Consider the following 26,712-nt stretch of genomic DNA (forward strand, 5'->3'; position numbering starts at 1 on the left):
CCCTGGCCAAAAAGGCTAAAATGACCAAAGAAAAAGTGGGAAACAGCTAAACATGAGAGGTTTTTTGGACAAAGTTTGTGTTTTCCCAGTGCTTCCAGCCAAGAGTGATACCATATATGCCCTGTAGCTGCAGAAAAGGTAACATTGTTATCTTTTTACAAAAAAAGCTAAACATGAGAGGTTTTTGGACAAAGTGCATGTTCTTCATTCTTTAAGCACCGGTTCGAGAACGTTTAAGCACCGGCACCGTTTCAAATATCGGTTTGGTACTGGTATCGGATAAAACCAAAACAATACCCATCCCTAGCCATTGATCAGTGGCTTGATCAATGGGTTTTGTCAGTGGTTGTTGATCATGGTCAGAGAATTTGCATAATTAAGATTAAGAACTGATCTCCCAGGCCATTGTTCCATCAGTGGGCTGGTCAGTCATTATGCAATGTACTGTTTATAAGATTTGGGGAAACTGCAGTCAGTGAGACTGAAGAAGTCACTTGGATGAGTGACGAAACTTTCTCCCACAAACGCTACGTCCAATGAACAGATTCAACTTTTGGAGATTACTTTCCTGGATGATTGAGAATGCATCAAGACCTTTCTCTAGATAATTTATATTACTGAACAGACATCTTAGTCTATACTTTGCATTTTAGCATAGAGCTCTAGAAATATTTAGTGCTATTTCTAATTTTTACTTCCAATATTCCATTATGGTAGAATATAGGAATGCTTGCTGTATTGAAGCATAAATCCGCCACAGTCTGGATGAGATACGAGGAGGGCAAGTGTGGCTATGAACATCCCATCATTGCAGGACTCAATCTACATGTTCAGTGTGTTTATTACAACAATCCACAAGTAAACATTAGTGAAGGTCCAAATCCAACAGTATAATTTCTCCACACAATCACTCTTTAAAACACTCTCAAGAGGCAGACAACCAGTCACACAGGCAGAGAAGCGAGGCTTTCATTAACTTATTATAGTTTTCAGTCATCCAGCAAAGACTGAAGATGAGCCACACCTTAAGCAGTTGCTCCAAACAGGGACATCAGGACAGGTGTTGATCGCTCATATGACCATTGAGACCGAGGGTGGGAAGCCCTGTTTCTGCACAAAACAAACACATGCACAAACATGTACAGATGGAAGATTGGAGCGATTGAATGCTTAACATGTTACATAAATATTTGGAATGCTGATCAGTATTAAACCTAACTTCATGCTTCACCTTTATAAGCATGTAACCAACAAGCTGCTTACACAGCAGTAAGCCTACCACATGAGTCTGATTCAACTCATGTCTTAAACTACATTTTATAACCACATTTGACATAAAAAGCTTCATTTGTTATCTCGGCTGAATAAGACATTATTAATGAGGGTTTGTGGATTTCTTCGAAACACTGAGTGTTCATGTGGTCAAAAACAAACATGTTGAAAACATTGGTGATGAATGTCAGATGCTTGGTGGATGTTAATTTTCTCTTATGGTTTCTTAACCATAAAACACGTACAGAAGACCATGACTGAGTTTGACTTGGAGATAAACTCATTATCATGATTATCATCAGTTAGCCAACAGCCTTGGTTATAGTTTGGAGAAGCAACAGCTTTTGAAACATTGTTCAAAACTGAAGGTCACACATTATTTCACAAGACTGTGAATTTCAAAACACCAGAAAACACACATCTTAAATGAAGAGAGGTGTCACTTCACTGTCACTTCACCTCTCTTTTGGACTTTCTTGCTCCGTATGGTTCACTTCATGCATTTACACTGATCTACCATCACTACCTCTACTCCTTGCATTTTCACTGTCATACCTATCTTCCGCTCCTTCACACATGTATTCTGTCTACTCTCACTATAGATCACAATTGTGGCTGGATTCATTTCTCTTTTTTCTTAAACGGGAAGAAAAAATGGAAAATACAAAAGTATCAAAAAATTGTGTGTATAAAATAAACTTAACAAATGTATAACCTATACAAACTATAACACAACAACGAAGTAATCTCGAAACTAAATATTGGCCAGCCCAGGAATACAGAAGCTGCAGTACTAGGATATAACACAAAAACATTAAACAGGCTACAAGAATGATACTAAGAAATGACAAGACAACAAGCTGACTACCCTGTTCACCAAAGACACAAGGAACAAAACCTAAACATAAAACATTTTCACAACCCAGAAGGTCAATGCGCAAAAACTCAGAAGTAGGGTCCAAGACCCAGGGATCCTAACCTGACATCCACTCATCCATTTTCTTCTGCTTATCCAGAGCCAGGTCATGGGAGCAGCAGCCTACACAGAGAAGCCCCTACGTCCCTTTCCCTGGCTACTTTCTGTAGCCTCTCAATGGGAACACCAAAGCATCATGCCTTTAATATGATGCTTATTATTATTTTGTTACAAAACATATAAAATCCTAATTAAACACATGAAATATCATGTAGTTATACTCTGTGGAGACACTTTGTCAACTAGTCGGTTTAAAGTTAAGTGGGCAGCCAAAAGAAGAAGTAGTCAGTATGAGGAAATTATTTTGATGAAGAAATAAATAGGTGCAGTGAAAGTCTGTCCAGCATGAATCACATGATACACGTGTCGGTTTTTTCAATGTTAATTCCTATTTTTGAAGCGTCAAACAAACAGTATATAAGCACTGATCTTACTGCTGTTTAGCACCTTCTCACTGGAAGGCTGAAGCTATCGGTCGGTGCTGAAAAGAAATCTACTCTACAAATATTCTACATATTCTCCAGAAGGTCTGCAACAAAATCTGTTCTATCCTATTTTTTAATGATGTCTTGATGTCTTCTGTTTTCACAGAGATATTAAAGATCACCATGAGGCTGCTGACCGTGTTTGTGTTTCTTTGTGTAATGATCCCTCTGATCATTACTGCTCGTGAGTATTAAAGTTTATTGTACATAATGTGTGTGTATGTCTGTATGTATTCATAAAAATAACAGTACAATATAATAAATGGAAATTTAACAATCAAAGTCAAGATCTGATTTTCTAATATAATTTTAACTTTTAAATTTAAATTTTTATTCCAGAAAAATCGGGCAGCAGTGGGGCAGAGAATAATCCACAAGGTTGGTCAACAGTTTAAAAACTCACACTAAAATAATCACAGCTCTGTTTCGCTGAACGGAACAGCAACACATCAATGTGCTACAAAGTTTGTTGTACAAATGTTGTGTTATTTCAATATTATGCATTATAATGGAAATTAAATCTAAAATTATGTGTTTAATATCGTAAAATATTCAATTAAATGTATACATTTGAAAATTCATTGTGTGTCCATAGAATAAAAAAAAGAAAGAACACCATGCAAATACAAAAAATATTACAAAATGTTTTCACAGATACAGAAAATTCATAAATTTTTACTATAGTGTAATTTGCTTGTCTTCAGAAGAGCAAGCTGTTGACAAGAGGATCCTGTGGTATTGGCGCAAAACTTATCGTTGCGTTAAATGGCGATGGGTATGGAGAAAGCGATGGGGTAAAAACTATGATTTTTGATTTACCACTTTCTTTCTTTCTCTTAATATTTAATAACAATATCCATTCTTTATCAAATTAACACAAAATACACATTTGTATAGTGCTGTCAAGGTATACAGGTTATTTTGTTGATGCAACATACTGAATATTTCCCTCAGTATACATGTCTTGTGGTTTCAGTTAATATTGTTTTCTTTGTGTGTGTAAACAGGAAAGACGTGAACGAATAATATATATACGCTCACCACTGATACCGATTTTGTCTGGCTCTGAAAAAGAAGATGATTCCTGGTCTTCCATGAAAATGGTCCATCAGACAGAGAAGCAAATACTTTCATCCAACTCCCTGAACTATCAGTTTCCCCTTTTACATCTTTACTTATTTTCTTTCGCTGTAGTGCTGCATAAAGAATGAAGCAACAAGTGACACAAACTGGAGTCGACCGGACTGTCTCTTTTAATAACAAAAACTATTCATTTCTGTTCTTATTATCTTCATCATTAAACTCTTAAGCATTAAATGAAATTGGTCTCTGAGTCTGTCACATGTCACCTTTTTATTGGTCTAAACCCAAACACCAAATTTGTTTTTCATCTATCTTCGTTTTAAAATACCTAAATAGAAAATAACAAGTCTGACCTGCTAATATCTGACTGAGCTCAAAGCATTTACTAAGATCCTAAACAATAACCTGAAAAAGTATTAATATTAAGTTGGTCTAATGATAATTTCCAGAATTGATCTCAGCTACTGTTTGATATGCGAGTAAACAAAGCAGATGATAAAAGAAAAAGGACTCATAAAATACCTTTTCAAAAGGACACATTTTATTTTTGTCTTCATTGATACAAATACATTGTTGTCATATTTGACAACAATAAGAAGAACAGTGGTTTTCCTCCCAACTTTTGACCAATCAACTTAGTTTCCTGTTTATCACACATAAAAAAAGCATTACAGTGGTAACTAGTGTTGTTTTTTATGAGAGTAGACAAATATGCTTGAATTAAAAGTTTTCACAATTTATTATCAAATGGTTAGAATTTCAGATTATTTTACACAACTCCATGGAGCTCTTTCTCTCTGGCTCAGAGACAAAGGCTGCTGTGCCTCAGCAGTAAATGCATATAAAATGAGGGCGATTTAGACTTGTAGTCAAGACCACCTTAACCAAGACCAAGACAAAGTCGAGACGAGACCAAGACCGAGACAAAAAGTCTTTAAACTGCAGCCAGATGCTGCTTCGTTTACGGGTGTCAGGCATATTTATGTGTTTTTGCGATACACTTCCACAGCCCTCCTCACCGCTGTCTACTGTCTCACTCACTTACTGAGAGGACAGACACACGCTCCACTTGACTGTCGCGTCGCTCACCCTCTCTATTTTCACATAATGATATTATCCTATATCCTCGCATGTGATTGGCCACAAAATGGAGGGATTGGAGCATAACTGAGCCACTGTGTGAGAGCTGAGCAGCGAAAGGAAATTAAGTGAGGAGCCGGATCTCGCTCAGTGGGAGTCGACTCTTCTGATTCACTACAAAGCACTCTCTAAGCACGGCTCTTAGAGCTGATGCTTTTGCGCATGACACATTATCGAACGTTACGTTGTGGGTCATGGATACTGTTGACTCCAAATCTCCCGACCACCATGTCGATCTGAGACAGCAAGACCGAGGGATCCGAGACCAAGACAAGACCAAGACCACGTAAAAGTGGTCTTGAGACATCCACCTCTGGGGCGATCATGACCTGATCAAATCTGCTGCCTTCAGAGTGTGAGCCACCGAGACACAGTCAGAGACACAGCCCTGATCAGCAGTGATTGCCCTAAATATGAAGTCTTAGTCAGTTTGAAAGAGAGATTTATGTGCACACTTGTTTGATTGCCATAATATTCTGGACCCTCCTTTTGACACTTTGCTATTTTTAAAAATATTTTCAGTTTGTCCCAATGACTACATCCTCCCTGTACAGTAATGTGAAAAATAAATTACACCCTCTTTCACTTGTTACCATGTATCCGTTCAATTCAGTGTTTTTCACAGAGTGCCAAATCACAAAAACAGCCACCTCAGGGTGCCTTATATTGTATGCTTCAGAAGCTCATGAGACATCCTAGTCACATGTGTGAATGCCTAAAACTGGTTCTTTTCCATAGACCTCAGTCATACAGGGCACCAGCTTCACTGACGAAACACAAAATCAACTATGTGAATGTTTTATTTGTTCATTCATTCTGCTCGGGCTTTTTGTTGTATTTAACATTTTACACATGTACCTGTCTGACAACAACAATAACCTCTGCTTAGTGTTAATGTGAAACATTAATACATGAATGAGTTTTAAAATAAATCAAGATACAAAACCATTACTTTGACCTTTAATAAATACATTGTATCCTGCCATCATGAAGTTGTTATTTTAGTGTTTCAAAATAGCTTGTACCTTTCTCTAGATATCTCCAAAAAGTTGATTCTGTTTCATCTGGACGTAGCGTTTTGTGGGAGAAACGTTTCATCACTCATCCAAGTGACTTTTCAGTCTCAGCTGACTGCAGGTTTCCCCAAATCTTATAAACAGTACATTTGCATAAGGACTGAAACCAGCCCACTGAAGGAACAATGGGCTGTTGGTTCAATTCCTTAATTATAATTATGCAAATTCTCATGACCATTGATCAAAAACCACTGACCAAAACCCACTGATCAAAGAACACTGATCCCGGTCACGGAAACGTTGGAGGTAGTCCGTAAGAGATTACAGGATGACACCACTCTCAGCATCGACCAAGTGTGTTTGCTTTTGGAACTGTGTCTTCAGTCCATCTACTTCACATACAAGGGTCAGTTCTGCAGGCAGAAACATGGGTGTGCCATGGGCTCCCCAGTTTCACCCATTGTGGCCAATTTGTACATGGAAGAAGTGGAAAAGAGAGCTTTGCTATCCTACCCTGGAACACCACCAAGCCATTGGTTCAGATATGTGGATGACACCTGGTTGAAAATCAAATCTCAGGACGTACCACAATTCACGGATCACGTTAACTCGGCGGACCGACACATCAAATTCACCAGGGAGGATATGAAAAGTGGCAGGTTAGCCTTCTTAGACTGTGAGATTTCCATCAGTAATGGGGGACATCTAAAAGCTGACGTGTACCGTAAATCTATGCATACGGATCAGTATCTAAGGTTTGACTCTCATCATTCACTGGAGCACAAACTGGGTGTCATCAGGACACTACAACACAGAGCGAACACCATCCCCACTGACACAGCAGCCAGGGAGGCAGAAGAACAGCACATCAAGAAGGCCCTGAGTAAATGTGGTTATCCCAGCTGGACTTCTGTCAAAGCTGGAAAGACACCTAAAGAAAGCTCCAGCCGATCCAGAAGAGAAGGACAACCGCTGCCCAAGCGAAAACCTGTAGTGATCCCATATGTGTCAGGAGTATCGGAGCAGTTGAGAAGCATTTTTTCTAAAAACTGGGTCTCTGCAGCTTTTAAACCCCAAAATACGCTGCGCCAAAAACTGGTCCACCCCAAGGATCGGGTCCCCCGACACAAACAGAGTAACATAGTGTACGCTGTTAAGTGCCAGGAGGATTGCCAGGATTTATACATCGGGGAAACCAAACAACCTCTAGCGAAGCGGATGGCACAACACAGAAGAGCAACCTCATCAGGCCAGGACTCTGCAGTCTATTCACACCTACAGGCCAGTGGACACTCTTTCAATGATGAGGATGTACACATCCTGGACAGGGAGGAACGCTGGTTTGAGCGCAGAGTCAAGGAGGCCATTTACATGAAAAGGGAAAGACCATCTCTGAATCGAGGAGGGGGCCTAAGGGTACATCTGTCACCATCTTACAACGCTGTGATTGCAGCCATTCCCCAACTCTCTGTGAATGGTACTTATGGCCATCGATAGGGATGGGTACCGGTATCCGGTGCCATTATGGCATTATGGTTCTGACATAAACGGTAGTAACCAGACGGAAAAGCAGCGCACATTTTGGTGCTTTATTTCGGTGCTTTTTTTCCCTGAGATGTCATACACCTTGGATTCTAGCCAATCATTTTACCTTTGCAAGCGTAGTAGGCGGGCCCAGGTACGTACATTCTTTTAGAGCAGAGCTACAGATTAAAAATGCCCAAGGCGAAGCGGTCAAAAGTCTGGCTGTACTTCACAGCAAAAGATGCAAACTCAGCAGCCAGCAACAAGTGCTTTAAGCTGATACTGTGCAAAGGAGGTAACTCCTCGAATCTGATGAAACACCTGGCGACGTTTAACGTTTTTTAAAAGTCGAGAAATGCGCCGTATTTGATAGCTTGCCCAAATAGCCCACCTCACACCGAGCACATCTACTGCGGGTGTGGTGCCTGTTATCGGACCCGGAGTTAGCAACATACCCCAAGAACCCGAAGAGTAGAGTCCTGGCCCCTAGCCCTGCCAGTGTAGCAGAAATGATGACGGATGATGATGGCAGCAGCAGCCGTTCTTCTCTGGGTCAGTAGCTTAATGTTGTTCGTGTGTAATTTACATTGAGTAGCCTAACAGCGTTATTAAATTAATGCATGTAAGGTGAACTAGCAAACACCGTCGTAGTTACATGGGGCTGTCTTCTTGTTTGATGGCAGATACTCCCTTCACCCTGGCCAAAAAGGCTAAAATGACCAAAGAAAAAGTGGGAAACAGCTAAACATGAGAGGTTTTTGGACAAAGTTTGTGTTTTCCCAGTGCTTCCAGCCAAGAGTGATACCATATATGCCCTGTAGCTGCAGAAAAGGCTAACATTGTTATCTTTTTACAAAAAAACAGCTAAACATGAGAGGTTTTTGGACAAAGTGTATGTTCTTCATTCTTTAAGCACCGGTTCGAGAACCGTTTAAGCACCGGCACCGTTTCAAAAGTACCGGTTTGGTACTGGTATCGGATAAAACCTAAACGATACCCATCCCTAGCCATTGATCAGTGGACTTTGATCAGTGGGTTTTGGTCAGTGGTTGTTGATCAATGGTCATGAGAATTTACATAATTAGATTAAGGAACTGATCTCCCAGCCCATTGTTCCTTCAGTGGGCTGGTTTCAGTCATTATGCAAATGTACTGTTTATAAGGTTTGGGGAAACCTGCAGTCAGCTGAGACTGAAGAAGTCACTTGGATGAGTGACGAAACGTTTCTCCCACAAAATGCTACGTCCAGATGAAACAGAATCAACTTTTTGGAGATTTACTTTCTTGGATGATTGAGAATGCATCAAGACCTTTCTCTAGATAATTTTATATTACTGAACAGCCATTCTTAGTCTATACTTTGCATTTTAGCATAGAGCTCTAGAAATATTTAGGTAGCATAAATCCGGCCACAGTCTGGATGAGATACGAGGGAGGGCAAAGTGTGGCTTATGAGCATCCCATCATTTGCAGGACTCAATCTACATGTTCAGTGTGTTTATTTACAACAATCCACAAAGTAAACATTAGTGAAGGTCCAAATTCCAACAGTATAATTTCTCCACACAATCACTCTTTTAAAACACTTCTCAAAGAACCAAACCAGTCACACAGGCAGAGAAGCGAGGCTTTCACTAACTTATTTATAGTTTTTCAGTCATCCAGCAAAGACTGAAGATGAGCCACCACCTTAAGCAGTTGCTTCCAAACAGGGACATCAAGGACAGGTGTGTGATCGCTCATATGACCATGGAGACCGAGGGTGGGAAGCCCTGTTTCTGCACAAAAACAAACACATGCACAAACATGTACAGATGGAAGAGAGGAGCGATTGAATGCTTAACATGTTAACATAAATATTTATGAATGCCTGATCAGTATTAAACCTAACTTCATGCTTCACCTTTATAAGCATGTAACCAACAAGCTGCTTACACAGCAGTAAGGCTACCACAAAGGAAACTTTTCATAAGTCTGATTTAACTCATGTTCTTAAACTACATTTTATAACCACATTTGACATAAAAAGCTTCATTTGTTATCTCGGCTGAATAAGACATTATTAATGAGGGTTTGTGGATTTCTTCAAAACACTGAGTGTTTCATGTGGTCAAAAGACAAACATGTTGAAAACAATGGTGATGAATGTCAGATGCTTGGTGGATGTTAATTTTCTCTTATGGTTTCTTAACCATAAAACACATACAAATAACCGAAAAGAGCATGACTGAGTTTGACTTGGAGATAAACTCATTATCATGACTATCATCAGTTGGCCAACAGCCTTGGTTATAGTTTGGAGAAGCAACAGCTTTTGAAACATTGTTCAAAACTGAAGGTCACACATTATTTCACAAGACTTGTGAATTTCAAAACACATCAGAAAGCACACATCTTAAATGAAGAGAGGGTGTCACTTCACTGTCACTTCACCTCTCTTTTGGACTTTCTTGCTCTCTATGGTTCACTTCATGCATTTACACTGATCTACCATCACTACCTCTACTCCTTGCATTTTCACTGTCATACCTATCTTCCGCTCCTTCACACATGTATTCTGTCTACTCTCACTATAGATCACAGTTGTGGCTGGATTCATTTCTCTTGTTTTCTTCAACGGGAAGAAAAAATGGAAAATACAAAAGTATCAAAAAATTGTGTGTATAAAATAAACTTTAATAAATGTATAACCTATACAAACTATAACACAACAACTGAGTAATCTGGAAACTAAATATTGGTCAGCCCAGGAATACAGAAGCTGCAGCAGTAGGATATAACTAAAAACATTAAACAGGCTACAGGAATGATACTAACAAATGACGAGACAAGAAGCTGAAAACCCTGTTCACCAAAGACACAAGGAACAAAACCTAAACATAAAACATTTTCACAACCCCAGAAGGTCAACGCACAAAACTCAAAAGTAGGGTCCAAAACCCAGGGATCATAACCTGACATCCACCCATCCATTTTCTTCTGCTTATCCAGAGCCAGGTCATGGGAGCAGCAGCCTACACAGAGAAGCCCCTACGTCCCTTTCCCTGGCTACTTTCTGTAGCCTCTCAATGGGAACACCAAAGCATCATGCCTTTAATATGATGCTTATTGTTTTTTTTGGTACAAGACATATAAAATCCTAATTAAACACATGAAATATCATGTAGTTATACTCTGTGGAGACAATGTGTCAACTAGTCGGTTTAAAATTAGGTGGGCAGCCAAAAGGAGAAGTAGTCAGTATGAGGAAATTATTTTGATGAAGAAATAAATAGGTGCAGTGAAAGTCTGTCCAGCATGAATCACATGATACACATGTCAGTTTTTTGAATGTTAATTCCTATTTTTGAAGCGTCAAAGAAACAGTATATAAGCACTGATCTTAGTGCTGTTTAGCACCTTCTCACTGGACGGCTGAAGCTATCGGTCGGTGCTGAAATGAAATCTACTCTACAAATATTCTACATATTCTCCAGAAGGTCTGCAACAAAATCTGTTCTATCCTATTTTTAATGATGTCTTGATGTCTTCTGTTTTCACAGAGATATTAAAGATCACCATGAGGCTGCTGACCGTGTTTGTGTTTCTTTGTGTAATGGTCCCTCTGATCATTACTGCTCGTGAGTATTAAAGTTTATTGTACATAATGTGTGTGTATGTCTGTATGTATTCATAAAAGTAACAGGACAATATAATAAATGGAAATTTAACAATCAAAGTCAAGATCTGATTTTCTAATATAATTTTAACTTTTAAATTTAAATTTTTATTCCAGAAAAATCGGGCAGCAGTGGGGCAGAGAATAATCCACAAGGTTGGTCAACAGTTTAAAAACTCACACTAAAATAATCACAGCTCTGTTTCGCTGAACGGAACAGCAACACATCAATGTGCTACAAAGTTTGTTGTACAAATGTTGTGTTATTTCAATATTATGCATTATAATGGAAAATTAAATCTAAAATTATGTGTTTAATATCGTAAAATATTCAATTAAATGTATACATTTGAAAATTCATTGTGTGTCCATAGAATAAAAAAAAGAAAGAACACCATGCAAATACAAAAAATATTACAAAATGTTTTCACAGATACAGAAAATTCATAAATTTTTACTATAGTGTAATTTGCTTGTCTTCAGAAGAGCAAGCTGTTGACAAGAGGATCCTGTGGTATTGGCGCAAAACTTATCGTTGCGTTAAATGGCGATGGGTATGGAGAAAGCGATGGGGGTAAAAACTATGATTTTTGATTTACCACTTTCTTTCTTTCTCTTAATATTTAATAACAATATCCATTCTTTATCAAATTAACACAAAATACACATTTGTATAGTGCTGTCAAGGTATACAGGTTATTTTGTTGATGCAACATACTGAATATTTCCCTCAGTATACATGTCTTGTGGTTTCAGTTAATATTGTTTTCTTTGTGTGTGTAAACAGGAAAGACGTGAACGAATAATATATATATGCTCACCACTGATACCGATTTTGTCTGGGTCTGAAAAAGAAGATGATTCCTGGTCTTTCATGAAAATGGTCCATCAGACAGAGAAGCAAATACTTTCATCCAACTCCCTGAACTATCAGTTTCCCCTTTTACATCTTTACTTATTTTCTTTTGCTGTATTGCTGCATAAAGAATGAAGCAACAAGTGACACAAACTGGAGTCGACCGGACTGTCTCTTTTAATAACAAAAACTATTCATTTCTGTTCTTATTATCTTCATCATTAAACTCTTAAGCATTAAATGAAATTGGTCTCTGAGTCTGTCACATGTCACCTTTTTTATTGGTCTAAACCCAAACACCAAATTTGTTTTTCATCTATCTTCGTTTTAAAATACCTAAATAGAAAATAACAAGTCTGACCTGCTAATATCTGACTGAGCTCAAAGCATTTACTAAGATCCTAAACAATATCCTGAATAAAATATTAAGTTGGTCTAATGATAATTTCCAGAATTGATCTCAGCTACTGTTTGATATGCAAGTAAACAAAGCAGATGATAAAAGAAAAAGGACTCATAAAATACCTTTTCAAAAGGACACATTTTATTTTTGTCTTCATTGATACAAATACATTGTTGTCATATTTGACAACAATAAGGAGAACAGTGGTTTTCCTCCCAACTTTTGACCAATCACAGCAGGCACAGCAGCCTTTGTCTCTGAGCCAGAGAGAAAGAGCTCCATGGAGTTGTGTAAAATAATCTGAAATTCTAACCATTTGATAATAAATTGTGAAAACTTGTAATTCAAGCATATTTGTCTACTCTCATAAAAAACAACACTAGTTACCACTGTAATGCAACTAGCTGGGGGACAAAGTACAGCTATATAAAATGAGGGCGATTTAGACTTGTAGTCAAGACCACCTTAACCAAGACCAAGATAAAGTCGAGACGAGACCAAGACCGAGACAAAAAAGTCTTTAAACTGCAGCCAGATGCTGCTTCGTTTACAGGTGTCAGGCATATTTATGTTTTTTTGCGATGCACTCGCACAGCCCTCCTCACCGCTGTCTACTGTCTCACTCACTTACTGAGAGGACAGACGCACGCTCCACTTGACTGTCGCGTCGCTCACCCTCTCTGTTTTTCACATAATGATATTATCCTATATCCTCGCATGTGATTGGCCACAATATGGAGGGATTGGAGCATAACTGAGCCCCTGTGTGAGAGCTGAGCAGCGAAAGGAAATTAAGTGAGGAGCCGGATCTCGCTCAGTGGGAGTCGACTCTTCTGATTCACTACAAAGCACTCTCTAAGCACGGCTCTTAGAGCTGATGCTTTTGCGCATGACACATTATCGAACATTACGTTGTGGGTCATGGATACTGTTGACTCCAAATCTCCCGACCGCTATGTCGATCTGAGACAGCAAGACCGAGGGATCCGAGACCAAGACAAGACCAAGACCACATAAAAGACCGGTCTTGAGACATCCAACTCTAGGGCGATCATGACCTGATCAAATCTGCTGCCTTCAGAGTGTGGGCCACCGAGACACAGTCAGAGACACAGCCCTGATCAGCAGTGTTTGCCCTAAATATGAAGTCTTAGTCAGTTTGAAAGAGATATTTATGTGCACACTTGTTTGATTGCCATAATATTCTGGACCCTCCTTTTGACATTTTGCTATTTTTAAAAATATTTTCACTTTGTCCCAATGACTACATCCTCCCTGTACAGTAATGTGAAAAATAAATTACACCCTCTTTCACTTGTTACCATGTATCCGTTCAATTCCATGTTTTTTATAGAGTGCCAAATCACAAAAACAGCCACCTCAGGGTGCCTTATATTGTATGCTTCAGAAGCTCATGAGACATCCTAGTCACATGTGTGAATGCCTAAAACTGGTTCTTTTCCATAGACCTCAGTCATACAGGGCACCAGCTTCACTGACGAAACACAAAATCAACTATGTGAATGTTTTATTTGTTCATTCATTCTGCTCGGGCTATTTGTTGTATTTAACATTTTACACATGTTCCTGTCTGACAACAACAATAACCTCTGCTTAGTGTTAATGTGAAACACAAATACATGAATGAGTTTTAAAATAAATCAAGATACAAAACCATTACTTTGACCTTTAATAAATACATTGTATCCTGCCATCATGAATTTGTTATTTTAGTGTTTCAAAATAGCTTGTACCTTTCTCTAGATATCTCCAAAAGTTGAATCTGTTCATCTGGACGTAGCATTTTGTGGGAGAAACGTTTCGTCACTCATCCAAGTGACTTCTTCAGTCTCAGCTCACTGCAGGTTTCCCCAACTCTTATAAACAGTACATTTGCATAATGATTGAAACCAGCCCACTGAAGGAACAATGGGCTGTTGGGTCAGTTCCTTAATCATAATTATTCAAATTCTCATGACCATTGATCAACAACCACTGACCAAAACCCACTGATCAAAGACCACTGATCCCAGTCACGGAAACGTTGGAGGTAGTCCGTAAGAGATTACAGGATGACACCACTCTCAGCATCGACCAAGTGTGTTTGCTTTTGGAACTGTGTCTTCAGTCCATCTACTTCACATACAAGGGTCAGTTCTACAGGCAGAAATATGGGTGTGCCATGGGCTCCCCAGTTTCACCCATTGTGGCCAATTTGTACATGGAAGAAGTGGAAAAGAGAGCTTTGCTATCCTACCCTGGGACACCACCAAGCCATTGGTTCAGATATGTGGATGACACCTGGTTGAAAATCAAATCTCAGGATGTAGCACAATTCACGGATCATATTAACTCGGTGGACCAACACATCAAATTCACCAGGGAGGATATGAAAAGTGGCAGGTTAGCCTTCTTAGACTGTGAGATTTCCATCAGTAATGGGGGACATCTAAAAGCTGACGTGTACCGTAAACCTACGCATACGGATCAGTATCTAAGGTTTGACTCTCATCATTCACTGGAGCACAAACTGGGTGTCATCAGGACGCTACAACACAGAGCGAACACCATCCCCACTGACACAGCAGCCAGGGAGGCAGAAGAACAGCACATCAAGAAGGCCCTGAGTAAATGTGGTTATCCCAGCTGGACTTCTGTCAAAGCTGGAAAGACACCTAAAGAAAGCTCCAGCCGATCCAGAAGAGAAGGACAACCGCTGCCCAAGCGAAAACCTGTAGTGATCCCATATGTGTCAGGAGTATCAGAGCAGTTGAGAAGCATTTTTTCTAAACACCGGGTCTCTGTGGCTTTTAAACCCCAAAATACGCTGTGCCAAAAATTGGTCCACCCCAAGGATCGGGTCCCCCGACACAAACAGAGTAACATAGTGTACGCTGTTAAGTGCCAGGAGGATTGCCAGGATTTATACATCAGGGAAACCAAACAACCTCTGGTGAAGCGGATGGCACAACACAGAAGAGCAACCTCATCAGGCCAGGACTTTGCAGTCTATTCACACCTACAGGCCAGTGGACACTCTTTCAACGATGAGGATGTACACATCCTGGACAGGGAGGAACGCTGGTTTGAGCGCAGAGTCAAGGAGGCCATTTACGTGAAAAGGGAAAGACCATCTCTGAATCAAGGAGGGGGCCTAAGGGTACATCTTTCTGGATGGATGCAAACTGCATTTCGTTGCCCTGTACCTGTGACATGTGCAATGACAATAAAGTTGAATTCTATTCTATTCTATTCTATTCTATTCTATTCTCTCTTTCGCCATCTTACAATGCTGTGATTGCAGCCATTCCCCAACTCTCTGTGAATGGTACTTATGGCCATTGATAGGGATGGGTACCGGTATCCGGTGCCATTATGGCATTATGGTTCTGACATAAACGGTAGTAACCAGACCGAAAAGCAGCGCACATTTTGGTGCTTTATTTCGGTGCTTTATGTTACGACCCGGCTCATAGCCGCAACATAAAAGAAGATGAATACCAGATTGTGGGATGAGAAGAGGCTTTATCTTAAAATGGACAACCAGGTCGGCTAAAAATGGCTGCTGCCACTAAGGCAAACACAACAAAAGAGATGGACAAAATGGTGAACGGAGAACTAAACTACAGGGAGTGCAGAATTATTAGGCAAATGAGTATTTTGTCCACATCATCCTCTTCATGCATGTTGTCTTACTCCAAGCTGTATAGGCTCGATAGCCTACTACCAATTAAGCATATTAGGTGATGTGCATCTCTGTAATGAGAAGGGGTGTGCTCTAATGACATCAACACCCTATATCAGGTGTGCATAATTATTAGGCAACTTCCTTTCCTTTGGCAAAATGGGTCAAAAGAAGGACTTGACAGGCTCAGAAAAGTCAAAAATAGTGAGATATCTTGCAGAGGGATGCAGCAGTCTTAAAATTGCAAAGCTTCTGAAGCGTGATCATCGAACAATCAAGCGTTTCATTCAAAATAGTCAACAGGGTCGCAAGAAGCGTGTGGAAAAACCAAGGCACAAAATAACTGCCCATGAACTGAGAAAAGTCAAGCGTGCAGCTGCCAAGATGCCACTTGCCACCAGTTTGGCCATATTTCAGAGCTGCAACATCACTGGAGTGCCCAAAAGCACCAGGTGTGCAATACTCAGAGACATGGCCAAGGTAAGAAAGGCTGAAAGACGACCACCACTGAACAAGACACACAAGCTGAAACGTCAAGACTGGGCCAAGAAATATCTCAAGACTGATTTTTCTAAGGTTTTATGGACTGATGAAATGAGAGTGAGTCTTGATGGGCCAGATGGATGGGCCCGTGGCTGGATTGGTAAAGGGCAGAGAGCTCCAGTCCCACTCAGACGCCAGCAAGGTGGAGGTGGAGTACTGGTTTGGGCTGGTATCATCAAAGATGAGCTTGTGGGGCCTTTTCGGGTTGAGGATGGAGTCAAGCTCAACTCCCAGTCCTACTGCCAGTTTCTGGAAGACACCTTCTTCAAGCAGTGGTACAGGAAGAAGTCTGCATCCTTCAAGAAAAACATGATTTTCATGCAGGACAATGCTCCATCACACGCATCCAAGTACTCCACAGCGTGGCTGGCAAGAAAGGGTTTAAAAGAAGAAAAACTAATGACATGGCCTCCTTGTTCACCTGATCTGAACCCCATTGAGAACCTGTGGTCCATCATCAAATGTGAGATTTACAAGGAGGGAAAACAGTACACCTCTCTGAACAGTGTCTGGGAGGCTGTGGTTGCTGCTGCACGCAATGTTGATGGTGAACAGATCAAAACACTGACAGAATCCATGGATGGCAGGCTTTTGAGTGTCCTTGCAAAGAAAGGTGGCTATATTGGTCTCTGATTTGTTTTTGTTTGGTTTTTGAATGTCAGAAATGTATATTTGTGAATGTGGAGATGTTATATTGGTTTCACTGGTAAAAATAAATAATTGAAATGGGTATATATTTGTTTTTTGTTAAGTTGCCTAATAATTATGCACAGTAATAGTCACCTGCACACACAGATATCCCCCTAAAATAGCTAAAACTAAAAACAAACTAAAAACTACTTCCAAAAACATTCAGCTTTGATATTAATGAGTTTTTTGGGTTCATTGAGAACATGGTTGTTGTTCAATAATAAAATTATTCCTCAAAAATACAACTTGCCTAATAATTCTGCACTCCCTGTATACTGGGAAAACTAATCTACTGACCCTGAACAGAAACACAAACCTGAACACAAATAACCGCGAGCAGAAAACAGATGACGGTTGGGCAGCAGGGAAACACACGGATGAGACATGGTGGATACACAGACGGACCAGCCAAACTACAAAGACAGAGGACGCGACTTAAATACACACAGGAAAACACAGGGGGATTGCACACAGGTGGGGAACACAGCTGGGAATAATCAACAAGACGAGACAGAGGTAAAACTTAACACACTCACATGAGAAGCAGACCTTCACAATAAAACAGGAAACGAGAACAAATCCTTAAACATAACATAAAACAAAACACTGACAACATTAAATCATAACATTTCCCCCCACCCAAAATCAAACATTTAACCCCAAATGAAAATGTGTGATTCATGACCAGCGAAGACGAATGGCTGGACGGGCTCTTCCAGCGAAGACGAATGGCTGAAGCGGAGACGGACGAAGGCTGGATAGGCCCCTTGGACCCTCCAGCGGAGACGAACGAAGGCTGGACAGGCCCCTTGGACCCTCCAGCGAAGACGAATGTTGGCTGGACAGGCCCCTCGGACCCTCCAGCGAAGAGGGACGATTGCTGAAGCGGTCCCTCGGACCCTCCAGCGGAGACGGACGAAGGCTGGACAGGCCCCTCGGACCCTCCAGCGGAGACGAATGCAGGCCGGACAGGCCCCTTGGACCCTCCAGCGAAGACAGAAGGCTGAAGCGGTCCCTCGGACCTTCCAGCGAAGACAGACGAACGCTGAAGCGGTCCCTTGGACCCTCCAGCGAAGACAGACGGATCCCGGACGAGCCCCAATTCTGTTACGACCCGGCTCATAGCCGCAACATAAAAGAAGATGAATACCAGATTGTGGGATGAGAAGAGGCTTTATCTTAAAATGGACAACCAGGTCGGCTAAAAATGGCTGGTGCCACTAAGGCAAACACAACAAAGAGATGGACAAAATGGTGAACGGAGAACTAAACTATACTGGGAAAACTAATCTACTGACCCTGAACAGAAACACAAACCTGAACACAAATAACCGCGAGCAGAAAACAGATGACGGTTGGGGAGCAGGGAAACACACGGATGAGACATGGTGGATACACAGACGGACCAGCCAAACTACAAAGACAGAGGACGCGACTTAAATACACACAGGAAAACACAGGGAGATTGCACACAGGTGGGGAACACAGCTGGGAATAATCAACAAGACGAGACAGAGGTAAAACTTAACACACTCACATGAGACGCAGACCTTCACAATAAAACAGGAAACGAGAACAAATCCTTAAACATAACATAAAACAAAACACTGACAACATTAAATCATAACATTTATTTCGGTGCTTTATTTCGGTGCTTTTTTTTTCCTGAGATGTCATACAGCTTGGATTCTAGCCAATCATTTTACCTTTGCAAGCGTAGTAGGCGGGCCCAGGTACGTACGTTCTTTTAGAGCAGAGCTACAGATTAAAAATGCCCAAGGCGAAGCGGTCAAAAGTCTGGCTGTACTTCACAACAAAAGATGCAAACTCAGCAGCCTGCAACAAGTGCTTTAAGCTGATACTGTGCAAAGGAGGTAACTCCTCGAATCTGATGAAACACCTGGCGATGTATAGCATTTTTTAAAAGCCGAGAAATGCGCCGTATTTGATAGCTTGCCCAAATAGCCCACCTCACACCGTGCACATCTACTGCGGGTGTGCTGCCTGTTATCGGACCCGGAGTTAGCAACATCCCCCAAAAACCCGAAGAGGAGAGTCCTGGCCTCTAGCCCTGCCAGTGTAGCAGAAATGATGACGGATGATGATGGCAGCAGCAGCCGTTCTTTTCTGTGTGAGTAGCTTAATGTTGTTCGTGTGTAATTTACATTGAGTAGCCTAACCACGTTATTAAATTAATGCATGTAAGGTGAACTAGCAAACACCGTCGTAGTTACATGCGGCTGTCTTCTTGTTTGATGGCAGATACTCCCTTCACCCTGGCCAAAAAGGCTAAAATGACCAAAGAAAAAGTGGGAAACAGCTAAACATGAGAGGTTTTTGGACAAAGTTTGTGTTTCCCAGTGCTTCCAGCCAAGAGTGATACCATATATGCCCTGTAGCTGCAGAAAGGCTAACATTGTTATCTTTTTACAAAAAACAGCTAAACATGAGAGGTTTTTGGACAAAGTGCATGTTCTTCATTCTTTAAGCACCGGTTCGAGAACCGTTTAAGCACCGGCACCGTTTCAAAAGTATCGGTTTGGTACTGGTATCGGATAAAACCAAAACAATACCCATCCCTAGCCATTGATCAGTGGGCTTTGATCAATGGGTTTTGGTCAGTGGTTGTTGATCAATGGTCATGAGAATTTGCATAATTAGATTAAGGAACTGATCTCCCAGGCCATTGTTCCATCAGTGGGCTGGTGTCAGTCATTATGCAAATGTACTGTTTATAAGATTTGGGGAAACTGCAGTCAGCTGAGACTGAAGAAGTCACTTGGATGAGTGACGAAACGTTTCTCCCACAAAACGCTACGTCCAGATGAACAGATTCAACTTTTTGGAGATTTACTTTCCTGGATGATTGAGAATGCATCAAGACCTTTCTCTAGATAATTTTATATTACTGAACAGACATTCTTAGTCTATACTTTGCATTTTAGCATAGAGCTCTAGAAATATTTAGGTGCTATTTCTTAATTTTTTACTTCCTAATATTCCATTATGGTAGAATATAGGAATGCTTGCTGTATTTGAAAGCATAAATCCGGCCACAGTCTGGATGAGATACGAGGGAGGGCAAAGTGTGGCTTATGAACATCCCATCATTTGCAGGACTCAATCTACATGTTCAGTGTGTTTATTTACAACAATCCACAAAGTAAACATTAGTGAAAGTCCAAATTCCAACAGTATAATTTCTCCACACAATCACTCTTTTAAAACACTTCTCAAAGAGGCAGACAAACAGTCACACAGGCAGAGAAGCGAGGCTTTCATTAACTTATTTATAGTTTTTCAGTCATCCAGCAAAGACTGAAGATGAGCCACCACCTTAAGCAGTTGCTTCCAAACAGGGACATTAAGGACAGGTGTTTGATCGCTCATATGACCATTGAGACCGAGGGTGGGAAGCCCTGTTTCTGCACAAAAACAAACACATGCACAAACATGTACAGATGGAAGATTGGAGCGATTGAATGCTTAACATGTTAACATAAATATTTGTGAATGCCTGATCAGTATTAAACCTAACTTCATGCTTCACCTTTATAAGCATGTAACCAACAAGCTGCTTACACAGCAGTAAGCCTACCACATGAGTCTGATTCAACTCATGTTCTTAAACTACATTTTATAACCACATTTGACATAAAAAGCTTCATTTGTTATCTCGGCTGAATAAGACATTATTAATGAGGGTTTGTGGATTTCTTCGAAACACTGAGTGTTTCATGTGGTCAAAAACAAACATGTTGAAAACATTGGTGATGAATGTCAGATGCTTGGTGGATGTTAATTTTCTCTTATGGTTTCTTAACCATAAAACACGTACAGAAGACCATGACTGAGTTTGACTTGGAGATAAACTCATTATCATGATTATCATCAGTTAGCCAACAGCCTTGGTTATAGTTTGGAGAAGCAACAGCTTTTGAAACATTGTTCAAAACTGAAGGTCACACATTATTTCACAAGACTTGTGAATTTCAAAACACCAGAAAACACACATCTTAAATGAAGAGAGGGTGTCACTTCACTGTCACTTCACCTCTCTTTTGGACTTTCTTGCTCCGTATGGTTCACTTCATGCATTTACACTGATCTACCATCACTACTCTACTCCTTGCATTTTCACTGTCATACCTATCTTCCGCTCCTTCACACATGTATTCTGTCTACTCTCACTATAGATCACAATTGTGGCTGGATTCATTTCTCTTTTTTCTTAAACGGGAAGAAAAAATGGAAAATACAAAAGTATCAAAAAATTGTGTGTATAAAATAAACTTTAACAAATGTATAACCTATACAAACTATAACACAACAACGAAGTAATCTCGAAACTAAATATTGGCCAGCCCAGGAATACAGAAGCTGCAGTACTAGGATATAACACAAAAACATTAAACAGGCTACAAGAATGATACTAAGAAATGACAAGACAACAAGCTGACTACCCTGTTCACCAAAGAGACAAGGAACAAAACCTAAACATAAAACATTTTCACCACCCCAGAAGGTCAACGCACAAAACTCAAAAGTAGGGTCCAAAACCCAGGGATCCTAACCTGACATCCACTCATCCATTTTCTTCTGCTTATCCAGAGCCAGGTCATGGGAGCAGCAGCCTACACAGAGAAGCCCTACGTCCCTTTCCCTGGCTACTTTCTGTAGCCTCTCAATGGGAACACCAAAGCATCATGCCTTTAATATGATGCTTATTATTATTTTGTTACAAAACATATAAAATCCTAATTAAACACATGAAATATCATGTAGTTATACTCTGTGGAGACACTTTGTCAACTAGTCGGTTTAAAGTTAAGTGGGCAGCCAAAGAAAAGTAGTGAGTATGAGGAATTATTTTGATGAAGAAATAAATAGGTGCAGTGAAAGTCTGTCCAGCATGAATCACATGATACACGTGTCGGTTTTTTCAATGTTAATTCCTATTTTTGAAGCGTCAAACAAACAGTATATAAGCACTGATTTTACTGCTGTTTGGCACCTTCTCACTGGAAGGCTGAAGCTATCGGTCGGTGCTGAAATGAAATCTACTCTACAAATATTCTACATATTCTCCAGAAGGTCTGCAACAAAATCTGTTCTATCCTATTTTTTAATGATGTCTTGATGTCTTCTGTTTTTCACAGAGATATTAAAGATCACCATGAGGCTGCTGACTGTGTTTGTGTTTCTTTGTGTAATGATCCCTCTGATCATTACTGCTCGTGAGTATTAAAGTTTATTGTACATAATGTGTATGTCTGTATGTATTCATAAAATAACAGTACAATATAATAAATGGAAATTTAACAATCAAGTCAAGATCTGATTTTCTAATATAATTTTAACTTTTAAATTTAAATTTTTATTCCAGAAAATCGGGCAGCAGTGGGGCAGAGATAATCCACAAGGTTGGTCAACAGTTTAAAAACTCACACTAAAATAATCACAGCTCTGTTTCGCTGAACGGAACAGCAACACATCAATGTGCTACAAGTTTGTTGTACAAATGTTGTGTTATTTCAATATTATGCATTATAATGGAAAATTAAATCTAAAATTATGTGTTTAATATCGTAAAATATTCAATTAAATGTATACATTTGAAAATTCATTGTGTGTCCATAGAATAAAAAAAAGAAAGAACACCATGCAAATACAAAAATATTACAAAATGTTTTCACAGATACAGAAAATTCATAAATTTTTACTATAGTGTAATTTGCTTGTCTTCAGAAGAGCAAGCTGTTGACAAGAGGATCCTGTGGTATTGGCGCAAACTTATCGTTGCGTTAAATGGCGATGGGTATGGAGAAAGCGATGGGGGTAAAAACTATGATTTTTGATTTACCACTTTCTTTCTTTCTCTTAATATTTAATAACAATATCCATTCTTTATCAAATTAACACAAAATACACATTTGTATAGTGCTGTCAAGGTATACAGGTTATTTTGTTGATGCAACATACTGAATATTTCCCTCAGTATACATGTCTTGTGGTTTCAGTTAATATTGTTTTCTTTGTGTGTGTAACAGGAAGACGTGAACGAATAATATATGTACGCTCACCACTGATACCGATTTTGTCTGGCTCTGAAAAGAAGATGATTCCTGGTCTTCCATGAAAATGGTCCATCAGACAGAGAAGCAAATACTTTCATCCAACTCCCTGAACTATCAGTTTCCCCTTTTACATCTTTACTTATTTTCTTTCGCTGTAGTGCTGCATAAAGAATGAAGCAACAAGTGACACAAACTGGAGTCGACCGGACTGTCTCTTTTAATAACAAAAACTATTCATTTCTGTTCTTATTATCTTCATCATTAAACTCTTAAGCATTAAATGAAATTGGTCTCTGAGTCTTTGTCACATGTCACCTTTTTTATTGGTCTAAACCCAAACACCAAATTTGTTTTTCATCTATCTTCGTTTTAAAATACCTAAATAGAAATAACAAGTCTGACCTGCTAATATCTGACTGAGCTCAAAGCATTTACTAAGATCCTAAACAATAACCTGAAAAAAGTATTAATATAAGTTGGTCTAATGATAATTTCCAGAATGATCTCAGCTACTGTTTGATATGCGAGTAAACAAAGCAGATGATAAAAGAAAAGGACTCATAAAATACCTTTTCAAAGGACACATTTATTTTTGTCTTCATTGATACAAATACATTGTTGTCATATTTGACAACAATAAGAAGAACAGTGGTTTTCCTCCCAACTTTTGACCAATCACCTTAGTTTCCTGTTTATCACACATAAAAAAAGCATTACAGTGGTAACTAGTGTTGTTTTATGAGAGTAGACAAATATGCTTGAATTAAAAGTTTTCACAATTTATTATCAAATGGTTAGAATTTCAGTATTTTACACAACTCCATGGAGCTCTTTCTCTCTGGCTCAGAGACAAAGGCTGCTGTGCCTCAGCAGTAAATGCATATAAAATGAGGGCGATTTAGACTTGTAGTCAAGACCACCTTAACCAAGACCAAGACAAAGTCGAGACGAGACCAAGACCGAGACAAAAAGTCTTTAAACTGCAGCCAGATGCTGCTTCGTTTACGGGTGTCAGGCATATTTATGTGTTTTTGCGATACACTTCCACAGCCCTCCTCACCGCTGTCTACTGTCTCACTCACTTACTGAGAGGACAGACGCACGCTCCACTTGACTGTCGCGTCGCTCACCCTCTCTATTTTTCACATAATGATATTATCCTATATCCTCGCATGTGATTGGCCACAAAATGGAGGGATTGGAGCATAACTGAGCCACTGTGTGAGAGCTGAGCAGCGAAAGGAAATTAAGTGAGGAGCCGGATCTCGCTCAGTGGGAGTCGACTCTTCTGATTCACTACAAAGCACTCTCTAAGCACGGCTCTTAGAGCTGATGCTTTTGCGCATGACACATTATCGAACGTTACGTTGTGGGTCATGGATACTGTTGACTCCAAATCTCCCGACCACCATGTCGATCTGAGACAGCAAGACCGAGGGATCCGAGACCAAGACAAGACCAAGACCACGTAAAAGTGGTCTTGAGACATCCACCTCTGGGGCGATCATGACCTGATCAAATCTGCTGCCTTCAGAGTGTGAGCCACCGAGACACAGTCAGAGACACAGCCCTGATCAGCAGTGATTGCCCTAAATATGAAGTCTTAGTCAGTTTGAAAGAGAGATTTATGTGCACACTTGTTTGATTGCCATAATATTCTGGACCCTCCTTTTGACACTTTGCTATTTTTAAAAATATTTTCAGTTTGTCCCAATGACTACATCCTCCCTGTACAGTAATGTGAAAAATAAATTACACCCTCTTTCACTTGTTACCATGTATCCGTTCAATTCAGTGTTTTTCACAGAGTGCCAAATCACAAAAACAGCCACCTCAGGGTGCCTTATATTGTATGCTTCAGAAGCTCATGAGACATCCTAGTCACATGTGTGAATGCCTAAAACTGGTTCTTTTCCATAGACCTCAGTCATACAGGGCACCAGCTTCACTGACGAAACACAAAATCAACTATGTGAATGTTTTATTTGTTCATTCATTCTGCTCGGGCTTTTTGTTGTATTTAACATTTTACACATGTACCTGTCTGACAACAACAATAACCTCTGCTTAGTGTTAATGTGAAACATTAATACATGAATGAGTTTTAAAATAAATCAAGATACAAAACCATTACTTTGACCTTTAATAAATACATTGTATCCTGCCATCATGAAGTTGTTATTTTAGTGTTTCAAAATAGCTTGTACCTTTCTCTAGATATCTCCAAAAAGTTGATTCTGTTTCATCTGGACGTAGCGTTTTGTGGAGAAACGTTTCATCACTCATCCAAGTGACTTTTTCAGTCTCAGCTGACTGCAGGTTTCCCCAAATCTTATAAACAGTACATTTGCATAAGGACTGAAACCAGCCCACTGAAGGAACAATGGGCTGTTGGTTCAATTCCTTAATTATAATTATGCAAATTCTCATGACCATTGATCAAAAACCACTGACCAAAACCCACTGATCAAAGAACACTGATCCCGTCACGGAAACGTTGGAGGTAGTCCGTAAGAGATTACAGGATGACACCACTCTCAGCATCGACCAAGTGTGTTTGCTTTTGGAACTGTGTCTTCAGTCCATCTACTTCACATACAAGGGTCAGTTCTACAGGCAGAAACATGGGTGTGCCATGGGCTCCCCAGTTTCACCCATTGTGGCCAATTTGTACATGGAAGAAGTGGAAAAGAGAGCTTTGCTATCCTACCCTGGAACACCACCAAGCCATTGGTTCAGATATGTGGATGACACCTGGTTGAAAATCAAATCTCAGGACGTACCACAATTCACGGATCACGTTAACTCGGCGGACCGACACATCAAATTCACCAGGGAGGATATGAAAAGTGGCAGGTTAGCCTTCTTAGACTGTGAGATTTCCATCAGTAATGGGACATCTAAAAGCTGACGTGTACCGTAAATCTATGCATACGGATCAGTATCTAAGGTTTTGACTCTCATCATTCACTGGACACAAACTGGGTGTCATCAGGACACTACAACACAGAGCGAACACCATCCCCACTGACACAGCAGCCAGGGAGGCAGAAGAACAGCACATCAAGAAGGCCCTGAGTAAATGTGGTTATCCCAGCTGGACTTCTGTCAAAGCTGGAAAGACACCTAAAGAAAGCTCCAGCCGATCCAGGAAGAGAAGGAAACCGCTGCCAAGCGAAAACCTGTAGTGATCCCATATGTGTCAGGAGTATCGGAGCAGTTGAGAAGCATTTTTTCTAAAACTGGGTCTCTGCAGCTTTTAAACCCCAAAATACGCTGCGCCAAAAACTGGTCCACCCAAGGA

General features: G+C 40.1%; 3 long non-coding RNA genes across 4 annotated transcripts; all 3 read left to right on the top strand.

Moving 5' to 3' along the window:
- The first annotated feature begins 2,595 nt into the window (after positions 1 to 2,595).
- On the top strand, positions 2,596 to 3,532 carry LOC109198106 (uncharacterized). The gene is made up of 4 exons (XR_002059082.2): positions 2,596 to 2,722; positions 2,840 to 2,917; positions 3,073 to 3,111; positions 3,438 to 3,532. It is a non-coding gene; the product is annotated as an uncharacterized LOC109198106 (long non-coding RNA).
- A 7,261-nt stretch (positions 3,533 to 10,793) lies between these two features.
- Positions 10,794 to 12,256, top strand: LOC102080777 (uncharacterized). Its single transcript, XR_002059081.2, has 5 exons — positions 10,794 to 10,922; positions 11,039 to 11,116; positions 11,272 to 11,310; positions 11,638 to 11,728; positions 11,942 to 12,256. It is a non-coding gene; the product is annotated as an uncharacterized LOC102080777 (long non-coding RNA).
- A 9,989-nt stretch (positions 12,257 to 22,245) lies between these two features.
- Positions 22,246 to 23,694, top strand: LOC109198107 (uncharacterized). Of its 2 annotated transcripts, none has more exons than XR_002059084.2 (4): positions 22,246 to 22,372; positions 22,491 to 22,568; positions 22,718 to 22,754; positions 23,080 to 23,371. It is a non-coding gene; the product is annotated as an uncharacterized LOC109198107 (long non-coding RNA). The 2 variants fall into 2 exon arrangements; XR_002059083.1 differs by adding an exon at positions 23,382 to 23,694 and having other exon boundaries at positions 22,267 to 22,568; positions 23,080 to 23,169.
- Positions 23,695 to 26,712: the final 3,018 nt, after the last annotated feature.

This window comes from Oreochromis niloticus, unplaced genomic scaffold (genome assembly GCF_001858045.2).
Source record: "Oreochromis niloticus isolate F11D_XX unplaced genomic scaffold, O_niloticus_UMD_NMBU tig00000995_pilon, whole genome shotgun sequence".
NCBI lineage: Eukaryota > Metazoa > Chordata > Actinopteri > Cichliformes > Cichlidae > Oreochromis > Oreochromis niloticus.